Source organism: Leucopleurus acutus (genome assembly GCF_964270905.1).
Source record: "Leucopleurus acutus genome assembly, chromosome: 11".
Taxonomy (NCBI): Eukaryota; Metazoa; Chordata; class Mammalia; order Artiodactyla; family Delphinidae; genus Leucopleurus; species Leucopleurus acutus.
In genome coordinates, this window is record NC_139152.1 from 43,825,963 (window position 1) to 43,842,053 (window position 16,091).

Genomic DNA, 16,091 nt, shown 5'->3' on the forward strand with positions numbered 1-16,091 from the left:
TGAAGTAGGGACCTCTTCCTTACAGCATTCAGAAGTTAAAAGACCACCCACCAGACATTCCAAAATGATGCATTTTCACACTTCATGAATATATCAATACTTGATCCTAAAATAAGCCTATTAGGGGAAGGCAATATTCAAAATGAGAAGCTTAAAAATTGTTTTATTTGACATGTTTCTAGAGATGGAAGACTTTTTTCATGAACTCTAAAAGAGAAATAATGCTTTTTCTTTTTAACTGAATGCTGCGTTTGTTTTTCTCAAAGAAACAACATATGCACCTTAACTTTAGTACCTTTATCAGGGATAAGAAGCAACTGTATGCCAGCCTGCCAACTAGTTTCAAGAAGAGAGCTGTTTTTATTAGACATTTACATGGCAATGCTATTTGCTCCACCTAAAACTTCCTTCCAAAAAGGCTCCTCCTCATCAGACGTGGAGAGGAGGCTGCTGTAACACTGACTCCTTCCTACTGCAGCCTAGAAAAACTCACTCTTGACATGTACAAAACAATAACTTGTGAGAACTTCAGAGCAGCTGTGTTCAGGCAGAGCCAGGGACTTAAAGCAGCAGCTTGAGAGTAGGATGAAAAAACAAATTTCATTTTGGGTTGGAAGCAGGGAGAGGAAAGATAAAGGAGATATACAATAACGGTCTCTATTAACATTTAAAAGCCATGGTAAACAAAAATGCTTAAAAGTTACAACACTGAAACTATCACAGGACGTAACCTTTGATCCACAAGTTTAAAATGAGCAGTGTTCATCATTCTCTAGCTTTCTGGTAGGTGTTAACACTGAGATAGCGCCCAAGTCAAAGCCATCACAAATTCTAGGATGGAAGAATAAAACAAGGAACTTTGCTCTCTCATTGGATATTTTTTTGTGCTGCTGCCAGGCAAACTGTGAAAATGTCTGAATATCCAATAACAATGCTCTCAATGTGAAATACTGGAACCCAATTAAGTAATTAATGCTAAAAGGTCAGTAATTAATTGGTCTCAATGTGCTGCAGGGGTAACCTCCTGGCCAGGAGGACAAATGGCTGCTGAATACCAAAGGTTAATACAAAGTAACATACTCTGGTTTCTCCTCATGTAACACCTTTCCCGGTATATTTCAGATGTTATTTTGCTTCCAAAAGTAAGAGGAGAAGAAAAGGAATGTAAAAGACAAATCTATGCAATAGCAAAGAAGTCATTAATTAATTGGCTATATTAGCTCATTATTAAATAATACACAACTATCAAACAAAGGGCAAAGACTTGTCCCTTTTTTGTACAGAATTAAGAACTGGTAAGACTACTTAGTATAGCTGCCAAACTTTTCTTTAGCTTCCTTTCTCACAGACGTGTTACATTTCGCAATAGTCTCCACTTACCTTAAAGTATCCTCCATGTTTAAGTACAAATTGTGTTTGATTTCCCCAACCCTTGCCCCCAAGATATCAATATTATGACTTATCTTTAGCTTCTGAATCGGAACACAAAGGAAGAAACTGAAAATTTTTCACTTTCCTGAAATACGTGCCCATTTTATTTACACCATTTAAAAAAACATAAGCTAACTAAAACTAACTGCAACCATTCATTTAGCAACTCTTCAAGAATACGAGTGGGTAAGAAACACATTTAACAAAACAAACCAGTTTAGTACATTTTTCTGTGCTTAGAATACCTATAAAGACCTATGTCTCTGCAAGAATTATTTATACTACTGAAAAGTTTTTAAAAGTAGGAATCAAGTGAGCTTGTGGAGAAAACTCTGCACACCCCTACAAACCTACACTTACTATGACACAACCTCAAAGATACTAAAACACCCTCTGATAAGCAGAAAACAAACTTTTAAAGTTAGGGAAGCAGCAACGTGGGAATATGGGGAGGAGGTGCCCTGGGTAGTAAACACCCCAGTCACAGAACATAACAAGCAATTCAGAGTAACGTATAACTCCCGATGGAGCTCCAACTTGGCCGCTTAAGTCCCAAGCCCCCATCCCTGAGTTGAGGAAGAGATGAAGTGCAGAACAGGAAGAGAGGGAGAAAGGAAATCTGAGCAGAAGTGATGAAAGTGTTCTATTTTTCTCCTTCTCTACCCCATCCCAACTTTCTTGCAGGCTGGTCACCAGACTGGGTGCCATATCCACCAAAAGCCCTAAATCCATTTCCCAGGCTTCTTCTGACACCTAGGCTAAACACCTGTACATATGAGCCGTCTCCTAACCAAACACCTCCCCTTACCCTTCTGGTTCCCCCATACCCTTCCCAAAGTGATACCTCTTGGCCACTAGCCCACCTCTATGAAGTCTTCCTAAACTCGTTCACTTAATTTTCTCCATATCCATACTTTCTCTCCGATATCATGTCCCTGGTCCTCTTTTTTATAATTCAATCGAAATGCCATGCTCTCACTTCCACTTACTCCTCCCTATCTTCCCAGCAAAACCAAATACCATGTTTTCACCTACTCATCCCCACCTCCTGCCTATTACCCCTGACTCTTCCAATGCCAAGTCTCTAACCCCACTCTTTGAAGAAGCTCTGGGGTCTTCAACCAGTTTAGTACCCCTACCCTTTCTCCATTCCACCCCATTACAGGATCCACTAGACTTCCATTCCCTCAGGATTCAACTCCCCTCTCCTTGCCACGCCCTGTGCCCCCCGGGGCTACTTACCCCCAAGTTCTCCCCACACTTCAGGCCTCTGGCCCCGCCTTCCCCCCAAAGGAAGGAGGCGGGAGGAAGGAGAGAAGAGGGGCGGCACTCCGCAAGGTAAAGATGACCTCCCATTAGTGCTCGTCGCCGCCAATCGTAACTTCCTTCTCTCTTATTGGTCGACGTTGGTCCATGCCCCACCCTCTTCCTCAGACAGGGCCCAGCCACCGCCTCAGCGCCCCCGTCCAACACACACTGGGAGGGGAGACCCCGGCCTGGGACACGGGGACTGGCCAGAGTTGATGGGGAGACTCCCGTCACATCATGGACTAGTTAATATTATCTGGACTCACCCGCTGGTAGCTCCGTCGCCTCCCGCCCGCCCGCGCTCGGTCCCACAATCTGTCTCCAGCTCCTTCTTTCCCCCCTAAGCGGAGCAGATACTTTTCTCTCGTCCGGCCAGGCGCGCTCACTTCTCGCGAGATATGGAGAGGAGTTGGAGGAAGGGCGAGATCCGCAGGGCCTGAGTCGGAAAGGGGCCGAGGGGCGGGGCTCCGGAAAAAGAAGGGGCTGGACTTTCGATGGGCAGGGCTAAGGAGGGAGGCTGTAAGAGTTCCTAATCGCTGGTCGCACGTGTTCGGCTGCGGAGTTTAAGGGGAAAAAAAAAAAAAGAAATAGGAGGAAAGGGACTCCTTACAGGTGCCTGTAGTAATGGAGATCCAAACGGTTCTCATACTAGAGAATTAGATTATCCCAAAGTAGCGCACTTTAAAAACGAGACAAGGTTGTACCTCAGTAAAACTTTTTTTAAAAAGAGCGGGGTGGGGGGCTTCCCTGGTGGCGCAGTGGTTGAGAGTCCGCCTGCCGATGCAGGGGACACGGCTTCATGCCCCGGTCCGGGAAGATCCCACATGCCGCGGAGCGGCTGGGCCCGTGAGCCATGGCCGCTGAGCCTGCGCGTCCGGAGCCTGTGCTCTGTGACGGGAGAGGCCACAACAGTGAGAGGCCCGCGTACCGCAAAAAAAAAAAAAAAAAAAAAAAGAGCGGGGGAATTCCAGTGGTTAGGACTCCGCGCTTCTGCTGCAGGGGGCACGGGTTGGATCCCTGGTCCCAGAACTAAGATCCCGCAAGACGAGCGGCTCCGCCAAAAAACTTTTTTTTTAATTAAAAAAGTGGGGGGAAAACCGAGACAGCTATATAAGATGATTCAGTGTTCCAAACAGTCGAATAGTTGCATTTTCTTCTTTGCTCTTACAGTAGCATCACTGGCCGTAATCTCTGCTGTGTGTCTGTATATGGGGATGGGGTGTGGTAAAAGTTCAACCGCAGGAACTGGCGACTTTTTAAAAAATGTGTAGGTTGTTTCTATTGTCCTCCAGAGTTATCACTTCCTTAATGGCAAAGTAGTTTGAAATACCCTTAGCCCTAGAACTGAAGTGCATGTATTGGGAAAAGCGAGCTCCCAACTCTATCATTTTCTTTGAGTATCTTTACAGTGAGGCCAGCAATCCCATTTTACTCAGAGTTGTAATGATCAAATGAAATAATATGTGTGAAACTTCTTTGGAATTAAAAGGCACTATATTTATTACTCAGTAAGTATTTTAACAAATACTTTGGACATACTACATGCAAAGAACTGTTCTAGGCATGGGGAGAAGAGTAGACAGACCAGGTCCCTGCTCTGGTAGAATTTATGTTTTAGTGGGAAGGGGGAGACAGTTAATAAACACAAATATTATATATTTCAGTTAGTGAAGAGTGCTGCAGGGTAATGAGACGGAAAGTGACCAAGAGTAGGAAAGCAACTTTACTCCTGGTGTTGAGAGGCCCCTTTGAAGGAATAACGTTTGAACTGTGAGAAGGAGACAGCCTTGGGAAGATTTTCGGTGAAACATCAAATGCAAAGACTGTATTTAAAATTTTCTCATATGGTTACGAAGGTGGTAAATTTTATGTTATGTGTTTTCTTTGTTTGTTTTTTCTTGCGGTACGCGGGCCTCTCACTGTTGTGGCCTCTCCCGTTGCCGAGCACAGGCTCCAGACGCGCAGGCTCAGCGGCCATGGCTCACGGGCCTAGCCGCTCTGCGGCATGCGGGATCCTCCCGGACCGGGGCACGAACCCGCGTCCCCTGCATCGGCAGGCGGACTCTCAACCACTGCACCACCAGGGAAGCCTTGTTATGTGGTTTTTTTTATCACAACTAAAAAATAACTTTTAAAATGTTACTGTAAGTATAAGGACAGTTGACTCAAAATATTACCCATGGAATCGCTTTTCTCTCAGGTAACTTCCTTTTGCAGCTTTATATTACTCTGCTTTCTGAACCTCCTCCCTAGGATCTCATCTATCCTCATAGCCTCTGAAAGGTGGAAAGAATCCAGGTGATTTCTCCCCAGGTAACAAAGGTGAAATAGAAACATACAATCACTTATGTTCTTGTGAAGTGAACTGAGAAAAGTTGAGAGGAGTCTTGGCTTCCAATCTACTCTCCCCTAAAACAATTCCTACTTAAAAGAATACAATGATAGAAACAGACCTCAATATATATGGGAGATTTGTATATAACAGAGGTGGCATTACAAATCAGAGAAGAAGGGATTCCACACGTTGTGTTAAACCAATTGACTATTACTCTATACATGCAAAATAATTACTATAATAGACAATGTTTATAGGTCTCACTATGTTCCAGGCACCATTCTAAGTGTATTACATGCATTAATTCATTTTTTCCCGGAATGTATATCTCCAATCCATATCTCTCCCCTGAACTGCAGACATATCTCTAGCTGCCTACTTAACAGATCCACCTGGATGTCTGACTGGTATTTCAAACTTACCATGTCCAAAACAAATTCTTCCTTTCTCGCCCACATGTGCCCCTTCCCTAATCTTCCCTATCTTAGTAAAAGTTACCTTCATAGTTCCAGCTGTATTTTTTTTATCGTGATATAATTCACATACCATGAAATTCATCTTTTTTTTTTTTTTTGGCTGCACCGCACGGCTTGTGGGATCTCAGTTCCCTGACCAGGGATTGAACCCGGGCCATGGCAGTGAAAGTGCTGAGTCCTAACCACTAGACCACTAGGGAACTCCCCAAATTCATCTTTTTAAAGTGTACGTGTAAACCAACTATACTTCAATAATAAATAAAATAAAAATAAAGTGTACAATTCAGTGATTTTTAGTATATTCACAAAGTTATGCAACTATCACCAATATCTAATTCCAGAACGTTCTCATCACCCCCCAAAGAAACCCCATATTCACTAGCAGTCACTCCCAATCTACCCCCACCAAACCCTGGCAACCACAAGTCTACTTTCTGTTTTTGTGGATTTGCCTATTATAGATATTTTATATAAATGGAATAATATATGTGGCCTTTTGTGGCTTCTTTCACTTACCATAATGTTCAAGGTTCATTCAGGTTGTAACATGTGTCAATCAGTACTTTATTCCTTTCATGGCTGAATAATATTCTATTGAATGAATATACCAATTTTTGTTTATCCATCCATCAGTTGATGGACATTTGGGTTATTCCCACTTTTGAGCTATTATGAACAATGTGACTCTGAACATCCATTTACAAGTTTGTTTTTCGTTTTGTTTATTTTTTAAATTAATTTTTATTGGAGTATGGTTGCTTTACAATGTTATGTTAGCCTCTACTGCATAACAAAAAAATGAGCCATACGCATACAGATATCCCCTCCCATTTAGGTTACCACAGCGCATTAGGTACAGTTCCCTGTGCTATACAGTATGTTCCCATGGGTTGTCTATTTTATACATAGTATCGATAATGTATATGTATCAATCCCAGTCTCTCAATTCCTCCCATCCCACCCCTTTCCCTCTTGGTATCCATACATTTGTTCTCTATGTCTGTGTCTCTATTTCTTTTTTTTTATATAAATTTATTTTATTTATTTTTGGCTGCATTGGGTCTTCGTTGCTGTGTGTGGGCTTTCTCCAGTTGCGGCAAGTGGGGGCCACTCTTCGTTGCTGTGCATGGGCTTCTCATTGCGGCGGCTTCTCTTGTTGAGGAGCATGGGCTCTAGGTGCGTGGGCTTCAGTAGTTGTGGCACGCGGGCTCAGTAATCGTGGCTCGCAGGCTCTAGAGCACAGGCTCAGCAGTTGTGGTGCATGGGCTCAGTTGTTCTGCGGCATGTGGGATCCTCCTGGACCAGGGATCAAACCCGTGTCCCCTGCATTGGCAGGCGGATTCTTAACCACTGCACCACCAGGGAAGCCCTGTGTCTCTATTTCTGCTTTGCTATATATCTATACCATTTTTCTAGATTCCACATATATGCATTATTATACGATATTTGCTTTTCGCTTTCTGACTTACTTCACTCAGTATGACACTCTCTAGGTCCATCCACGTTTCTACAAATGACCCAATTTCATTCCTTTTTATGGCTGAGTAATATTCCATTGTATATATGTACCACATCTTTATCCATTCCTCTGTTGGTGGACATTTAGGTTGCTTCCATGTCCTGGCTAATGTAAATAGTGCTGCTATGAACATTGGGGTGCATGTGTTTTTTTCAATTATGGTTTTCTCTGGGTATATGCCCAGCAGTGGGATTTCTGGGTCATATGGTAGTTCCATTTTTAGTTTTTTAAGGAACCTCCATACTGTTTTCCATAGTGGCTGAATCAATTTACATTCTCACCTACAAGTTTTTACATAGACATTGTTTTCAATTCTCATGATATATACTGAGGAATGGACTTGCTGAGTCATATGGTATATCTACGTTTAACTTTTTGAGAAACTGCCAAACTGTTTTCTGAAGCAGTTGCATTATTTTACTCTTACCAGCAATATATGAAGGTCCCAATTTCTCCACATCCTCACACCAACACTTTTATCACCCGTCCTTCTGATTCTAGCCATCCTAGTGGATGTGAAATGGTATCTCACTGTAGTTTTTTTTTTTAATTAATTAATTTATTTTTTTTGCTGTGTTGGGTCTTCATTTCTGTGCGAGGGCTTTCTCTAGTTGTGGCAAGCGGGGGCCACTCTTCATCGTGCTGTGTGGGCCTCTCACTATCGCGGCCCCTCTTGCTGTGGAGCACAGGCTCCAGATGCTCAGGCTCAGTAGTTGTGGCTCACGGGACTAGTTGCTCCACGGCATGTGGGATCTTCCCAGACCAGGGCTCGAACCCGTGTCCCCTGCATTAGCAGGCAGATTCTCAACCACTGAGCCACCAGGGAAGCCCCTCATTGTAGTTTTGATTTACATTTCCCTGATGCCTAGTAATGCTGAACATCGCTTCAGTGGCCATTTATATGTCTTCTTTGGAGAAATGTTTATTCAAATCCTTTACATAGTTTGTAATTGGGTTATTTGTTTATAACTATCTAGTTTGCATGAACACCAACTTAATTTCAATTGCATACAAAAGCTTTGCTCTTACATAGCTTTATTTCCTTTCTCCTTTGCGCTGTTGTAATAATTTCTATATTTTCACTGATATTCTTTATTTGTGCTGTTATTGTCGTACAAATTATATCTATCCACATTGTGTGGAGGTAGGAGATAGATAGGGCCCAGGCTGAACAGCTGCAACTGGTTTCCCTAGGCTGAGCAGCTGTAGCTGGTCTCCTGCTGATGCTTCAAGATGGGATACCAGTGGGAGCATTGGGCCCTGATTGGGTGCATTCTTGTAGATTTCCTGGCCCAACACATGCTCAGAGAAGGCCCTCAGCCTAGGGGAAGGACAAAAGGAGGGGGAAGGTACCAGATGGAATCCATCTTGGCTGAGAGATCAGCACGCACACCAGGACCAAATATGGAGATGACTGGCCAGAGAAAACCCAGAAAACTGCCCCCATATAAGCAATCTAAGCTGCCCCTATGGTGCATAATTCACTCCAAGTCCACCCCTGTGTTTTTCCACATGTACTATGCTTCTAATAAACACTTTTATCTTTTTCACAATCTTGATCTCTTTGCTGAATTCTTTCTTAAAAGAAGGCAAGAACTGAGGTCCTTCTTCCAGCTTTTCACCGCTGGAGTCAGTATGACCATCAGAATAGATTTATGATGATAGTTTTACACAATTATCTTTCAAATACTATAGGAGAGAAAGAGTTACAAACAAAAATTACATTTATACCATCTTTTACATTATAGTTACCTATGTAGTTACCTTTATTGGTACGCTTTATTTCTTCATGTGGATTAGAGTTACTGTCTAGTGACCTTTCACTTCAGTCTAAAGGACTTCCTTTAGTATTTCTTGTAGGACAGGCATGCTAGTGATGAATTCTCATTTTTGCTTATTTGGGTATGTCAATTTCTCATTCAATTTTTTTGAAGGATAGCTTTGCTGGCTATAAAATTTTTGTTTGACAGTCTTTTTCTTCTAGTATTTTGAACATGTCCCACTACTACCTCTGGCTTCCATGGTTTCTGATGAGAAATTGTATTGAGGATCCCTTGTGTGTGGTAAGTCACTCCTCTCTTGCTGCTTTCAAGATTCACTCCTTTTTATTTTTTAATATTTATTTATTTACTTACTTACTTTGGCCACGCCAGGTCTTAGTTGAGGCACACGGGATCTTTAGTGGTGGCATGCAGCATCTTTTACTTGCGGCATGCAGGCTCATAGTTGTGGCATGCGAGCTTTTTCGTTGCGGCATTCAGACTTCTTAGTTGTGGCATGCGGACTTCTTAGTTTCAGCATGCGAACTCTTAGTTGTGGTATGCATGTGGGATCTAGTTCCCTGACCAGGGATTGAACCTGGGCTGCCTGCATTGGGAGCGTGGAGTCTTACCCACTGGACCACCAGGGAAGTCCCTTAAGATTCACTCTTAGGGACTTCTCTGGTGGTCCAGTGGTTAAGAATCGGCCTTCCAATACAGGGGATGTGTGTTCAACCCCTGGTTAGGGAACTAACCCCCCATGCTATGGGGCAACTAAGCCCACGTGTTCTAGAGCCTGAGCACCACAACTAGAGAGCCCTCATGCCACAACTACTGAGCCCACACACCGCAATGAAAAGATCCCACATGCCGCAACTAAGACCTGATGCAGCCAAATAAATAAATATATTTTTAAAAGATTCACTCTTAATTTTTGTCTTTTGACAATGTGGTTATGATGTGTGTAAGTATGGATCTCTTTGAACTTCTCCTTCTTGGAGTCTGTTGAATTCTTGGATTTGTAGATTAAGATTTTTCATCAAATTTGGGAAGTTTTTGGTCATCATTTCTTCAAATATTTTTTCTGTAACTTTCCTCCTCTCGCCTCCTGTGGTACACTTGTTAGCATATCACGGGTCATTTTTCTTCATTCTCTTTTCTTATTCCTCAGACTGAATCATTTCAATTGACCTGCCTTCAAATTCACTGTTTCTCTCTTCTGTTTGCTCAAATCTGCTGTTGAGCCCTTCCAGTGAATTTTTCATTTTCGTTGTTGCATTTTTAAATACCAGAATTTCTATTTGGCTCTTTAAAAAATAATTTCTATGTTTTCATTGATATTCTCTCTTTGGTCAGACATTCTCTTTCATTTAGTTCTATATACATGGTTTCTTTTAGTTTTTTGAATATATTTTATTTATCTATTTTTAATTGAGGTAACATTGGTTTATAACATTATATAAGTTTCATGTGTACAACATTATATTTTGACTTCTTTATACACTACAGCGTGCTCACCACCAAAAGTTTAGTTTCCAACTGTCACCATAGAGTTGACCCCCTTTACCCATTTTGCCCTCCCTCCCCCCCACCCCCACCTCTATTAACCACTACTCTGTTCTCTGTATCTATATGTTTGTTTTGTTCATTTTTGTTTTGTTTTGTTTTTTTATTCCACATATGAGTGAAATCATATGGTATTTGTCTTTCACCATCTGTCTTATTTTACTTAGCATAATACCCTCAAGTTTCATTCATGTTGTTGCATTTGTCAGATTTCATCTTTTTTAAGGCTGAGTAGTGTTCTGCTGTGTGTGTGTGTGTGTGTGTGTGTGTATCACATGTTCTTTAGTTGTTTTTTGAATATATTTAAAACGGCTGATTGAAAGCCTTTGTCTAATAAGTCCATTATCTGATCTTTTTCAAAGACAGTTTCTATTGACTACTTTTTTTATTTGTATGATCTGTATTTTCTTTTTGCGGTACGCAGGCCTCTCACTGATGTGGCCTCTCCCATTGTGGACGGAGCACAGGCTCCGGACGCGCAGGCTCAGCAGCCATGGCTCACGGGCCCAGCCGCTCCGCGGCATGTGGGATCGTCCCAGACTGGGGCACGAACCCGTGTCCCCTGCATCGGCAGGCGGACTCTCAAGCACTGCGCCACCAGGGAAGCCCTGTATTTTCTTGTTTCTTTGAATATCTCATAATTTTATGTTGAAAACTGGACATTTATAATAGTATAATGTGGCAACAATAAAAATCAGATTCTTCCCCTCACCTGAGGTCTCTTTTGATGCTGTTTCATGTTGTTGGTGGTGTTTATTTGGTGGATTTTCTGAAATAATTCTACACATTCTGTATTCTTTGTCATGTATCCTCTGAGATCTCTGCAGAGTTAGCCTAGCAGTCAGGTAAATTAGTTGACAGAGATTTTCTTAAATGCCTGGAACCAACCTGTCTTTGCCAAGGGACTCCGAATTCATATTGGGGTATGTCTTCAACACTCAGCCAGGCAGTTCGCAACTCTGCCTTAGGCTTCACTTCCTGCTTACGCAGAGCCTCAAGTTTAGTCAATGGTGAGAGTTTAAGTGCTTCTAAGTTCTTCCCTGACCATGCACCCAGCCTTATGAATGTGCATGGCCTTCTAGACTCCCAGGAACATGTCAGAACATTCCAAAGCCCCAGTGGACATTGTAATCCCCAGATTTTCCTTTTATATTTTTTGGTCAGCCAATTTTTTTTAAATTTTTTACCCCAACTGCTATCTACAACCACAGCAGCTGCAATGTTGAAAAATTGCCTCTCATTATTTTAAACAAATGCCTCCAGGGAAAAGGCTGTTTGCATGAGGCAAGCTCTGAGTCAGATCTAATAAAGATAGCCTGGAGTGAATCTTCTAGGGAACCACCAGATAGGTCAAACAATGACAATTCTCTGAAGATGAGGCTTTAAAGGAGCTCCAACTGCATTCTGCCCCCTCCATGGGCCTAAAGGGCTGCTGGTTTTCACCGTGATTGCAGGATTTTGGTTTTCAAGGTTACCATGGAGCTGGAGAGAGGGGAAAATGGGAATAGGACAAATTAAAATGCCACATAATTCACTGTTCTTACTGAGATTCAGCCATTTTTCTTGCATAAACACTCCCTTTGTTGTTGCAAACCTTTGGTTAATTTCCAAAGTTTTACAAAAGCTGATCCTGCCAATCGTTCCAGTGTTCCCATTGCTTTTATGGAAGAGTAGATTTTTGGAGGTTCTTAATCCATCATTTTTGCTGATGTCATTTCTTCCAGTTGTTTTTCAGCCAAATCCTTTAGAGTCATCCTTGATGACTTTCTTAAACATCCTATATCAGCAAATCCTGTAGAAGCAGAAAATCCTCTACTTTCAAAATATATCCAGGATCCCACCACTCATCACCACCTTCTTCTGTCTTCTCACTCATTGTTTTCCAACAACACCACCTCCTCACTTTTCCTTAGACTGCCAAGCATGAGCCTGCATTTTTCTACCAGGTATGCACATTCCCTTACTTCCTTCAAATCACTGCTCAAATGACATCTCCTCAGAAATGCTCCCTGACCACTCTACACCTCATACCCCATCACTCTATCCTCCTCATCTTGCTTCATTTTTTCTTAGCATTTACCTGACATATTATATTATGTTTAATAATATTTATTGTTTGCTCCCATTAGGAAGTAAGCTCATAAAGTTAGAGGCTTCATTACTGAGTTTATTGTTGTATCTTTAGTGCCTAGAACAGTACCTGGCTCACGTTGGCAATCAATAAATTCTGGTTGAAAGTATGTCATTATCTTTCATTTGCTCCTCCAGATCCACTCTCCCCCTTCTTCCCAGTATCTAGTATGGACATCAGTGGACTCCTGTGCCCTCTGGCTTCAACCCATGCAGAACCCCAGTACGAGTTTGGAGAAGGAAGGACAACGAAGTCAGAGTATTTATTCCACAGGCTCTTCCCTGCGAGATTGCCTCAGATTTACCCTATCCCTAGATCTAAGATCACTATGTTTCCAATAACCACTACCTACCATATTCCTCCCTTTTGGCCTCAGTGTTATAACAGCTTCTTTGCTGTTACTACCCTCAGGATATTGTAATACCCCTTAAGGTTCCCCTTTACCTATCCATATCTCTGTAAATAAACCCATCTCATATCATCCTAATTTAAGATGTTTCTTTGGGTCCCTGCCTCATACAGATGAATAATCCTAAGAACAACTCTATGAAGTAGATATTATTACCATCCCCATTTTACGGATGAGAACTCTGAGGCCCAGAAAAATTAAGAAACTTGCCCAAGATTACATAGCTAGTAGGTAACAGAGCCAGAATTTACTTTAGAAAAAAATGTGGAAGAATATTTTTATGACAACATGATAGGGAAGGAATCCTAAACAAAACTAAAAAAGCATATCCATAAAAGAGAAGACTAAAAAACTTAAATTCTCTACATCAAAAGATACCATGAACAAAGTGAAGACATAAATCACGGACTAGAAGATATTTGCACTCCACACAAAGGATTAGCATATAGAACATATAAAGAACTCCTAGAAATTAATTTTTTAAAAACCATAAACAGGGGCTTCCCTGGTGGCGTAGTGGTTAAGAATCCACCTACCAACACAGGGGACACGGGTTCAAGCCCTGGTCCGCAAAGATCCCAAATGCCAGGGAGCAACTAAGCCCGTGCGCCACAACTACTAGGCCTGTGCTCTACAGCCCCCGAGTCACAACTACTGAAGCCCACCCGCCCAGAGCCCGTGCTCCACAACAAGAGAAGCCACTGCAATGAGAAGCCCGCGCACCACGACAAAGAGTAGCCCCCACTCTCAGCAACTAGAGAAAACCCGTGTGCAGCAGCGAAGACCCAATAAATGAATAAATAAATAAATTTATTTAAAAAAAGCATAAACAACACAGTAGAAAAATAGGCTGGGCACAGGATAAGAAGGTGGTCACTCCAATTGTAGCTGCAGTAGGAGATGTAGTTTCATTGCCTGAGCAAATTAATATGTGCCCTGGTACCTACTATGCAGCTACAGACCTGGCAAATACCTTTTTCTCTATCTCTGTCAACAGGGCCTGCCAGAAGCTCTTTGCTTTAAGCTGGCAAGGCCAGCGATACACCTTCACTATGCTACCTCAGGGGTATATTCAACTCTCCAGCCCTATGTAATAATTTAGTTTGCAGGGATCTTTTTTTTAAAAAAATTATTTATTTTAGGCTGCGTTGGGTCTTCGTTTTTGCGCGCAGGCTTTCTCTAGTTGCGGGAGCAGGGGCTACTCTTTGTTGCAGTGTGCAGGCTTTTCATTGCAGTGGCTTGTCTTGTTGCGGAGCACGGGCTCTAGGCATGCGGGCTTCAGTAGTTGTGGCTCACGGGCTCTCGAGATAGCCAAGGTGAAGGATAAATTGTTGCATCCGGCCCCTCCTACAACAAACAAATAGGCACAGTGCCTAGTGGGCCTCTTTGAATTTTGGAGGCAACATATTCCTCCTTTGGGTGTGTTCCATTGGCCCATTTACTAAATGACTCAGAAAGCTGCTAGTTTGGAGCGGGGGCAAGAGAAGGCTCTGCAACAGGTCTTATGCAAGCTGCTCTCCTACTTGGCCACATGATCCAGCAGATCCAATGGTGCTTGAAAGTGTCAGTGGCAGATATGCTCTTTGGAGCTTTTGGCAGGCTTCTGTTGGTAAATTGTGGCATAGGACCTTAGAATTTTGGAGGAAAGCCCTGCAGATTACTACTCTCCTTTTGAGAAACAGCTCTTGGTCTGCAACTGGGCCTTACTAGAGACTGAATCCTTAACAGTGAGCAACGAATTTACCATGCAACCTCAGCTGCCCATCATCAGGAACTGGGTGTTATCTGGCCCACTAAGTCATAAAGTTGTTTGTGCACAGCAGTAGTCTATCATCAAACAGAAATAGTATATATGAGATTGGGCTTGAGCAGGCCCTGAAGGCACAGTAAGTTATGTGAAGACGTGGCCCAAATGCCCATGATCCCCATTCCTGCTACACTGCCATTTCTCTCCCAGCCTGAACCTATGGCTTCATGCAGAGTATCCTGTGATCACGTGACAAAGGAAGAGACTTAGGCCTCGTTTACAGATAGTTCTGCGTGATGTGCAGGTACCACGCTGCAGTAGACAGTTGCAGCACTACAGCCCCTTTCTGGGACATTCCTGAAGGACACTGGTGAAGGGAAATCCTCCCAGTGGGCAGAACTCCAAGCAGTGTACCTGGTTGTTCACTTTGCTTGGAAGGAGAAGTGGCCAGGCATGTGATTATATACTAATTTATGGGCTGTGGTTAATGGTTTCGCTGGATGGTCAGGGACTCAGAAGGAATATGAGTGGAAAATTGGGGACAAGGAAATTTGGGGAAGAAGTATATATACAGGGAATTCCTTGGTGGTCCAGTGGTTAGGACTCAGCGCTTTCACTGCCATGGGCCCAAGTTCGATCCTTGGTTGGGAACTAAAGATCCTGAAAGCTGCGTGGCTTAAAAAATTTAAAAAGAAAAAAAAAAAAAAGAAGTATGTATACAGACTTCTCTGAATGGGCAGAAAAAGTGAAAATATTTGTGTACCTTGTGAAGGGTCACCAAAGGATGACCTCAGCAGAGCAGGATTTTAATAATTCTGTGGCTACCAGACAGCCTCTTTCCTCAGCTGCTCCTGTAATCACTCAATGGGCTTGTGAACAAAGTGGCCATGGTGGCAGGGATGGAGGTTATGCATGGGTTCAGCAACACGGACTTCCATTCACCAAAGCCAACCTGACTACAGCCACTGCAGAGAGCCCATTGTGGCACCATTCCTGAGGGTGATCAGCCAGATACCTGGTGGCTGGTTGATTACACTGGACCACTTTCATCATGGAAGGGGCAGCATTTTGTTCTTACTGGAATAGACACTTACTCTGGTTATGAACTTTCCTTCCCTGCCTACGATGCTTCTACCCAAACTATCATTCATGGACTTACAGAATGCCTAATCCACTGTCATGGGATTCCACACATTATTGCTTCTGATCAATGAACTCATTTCACAGCAAAAGAAGTGCAGCAGTGGGCTCATGCTCATGGAATTCACTGGTCTTACCATGTTCCCTACCATCTGGAAGCAGCTGGTTTGATAGAACAGTTGAACGACTTTTGGAGACCCACTTATAGTCTACTAGGTGGCAATATCTGATTATTTTTGCTAATGTATAAGTACAATTGATTTTTGCAT

The 16,091-nt window shown here is 42.6% G+C and overlaps 1 protein-coding gene across 1 annotated transcript in view; it reads right to left on the reverse strand.

The window, feature by feature from the left end:
- Nucleotides 1-2,733, reverse strand: part of LOC309968569 (cyclic AMP-dependent transcription factor ATF-7) — an 86,439-nt gene extending 83,706 nt beyond the window's left edge. The window contains exon 1 of the mRNA XM_082849859.1: nt 2,674-2,733. The gene's annotated coding sequence lies outside the window, so the exon portion shown is untranslated. The remainder of the gene's footprint in view (nt 1-2,673) is intronic.
- Nucleotides 2,734-16,091: the final 13,358 nt, after the last annotated feature.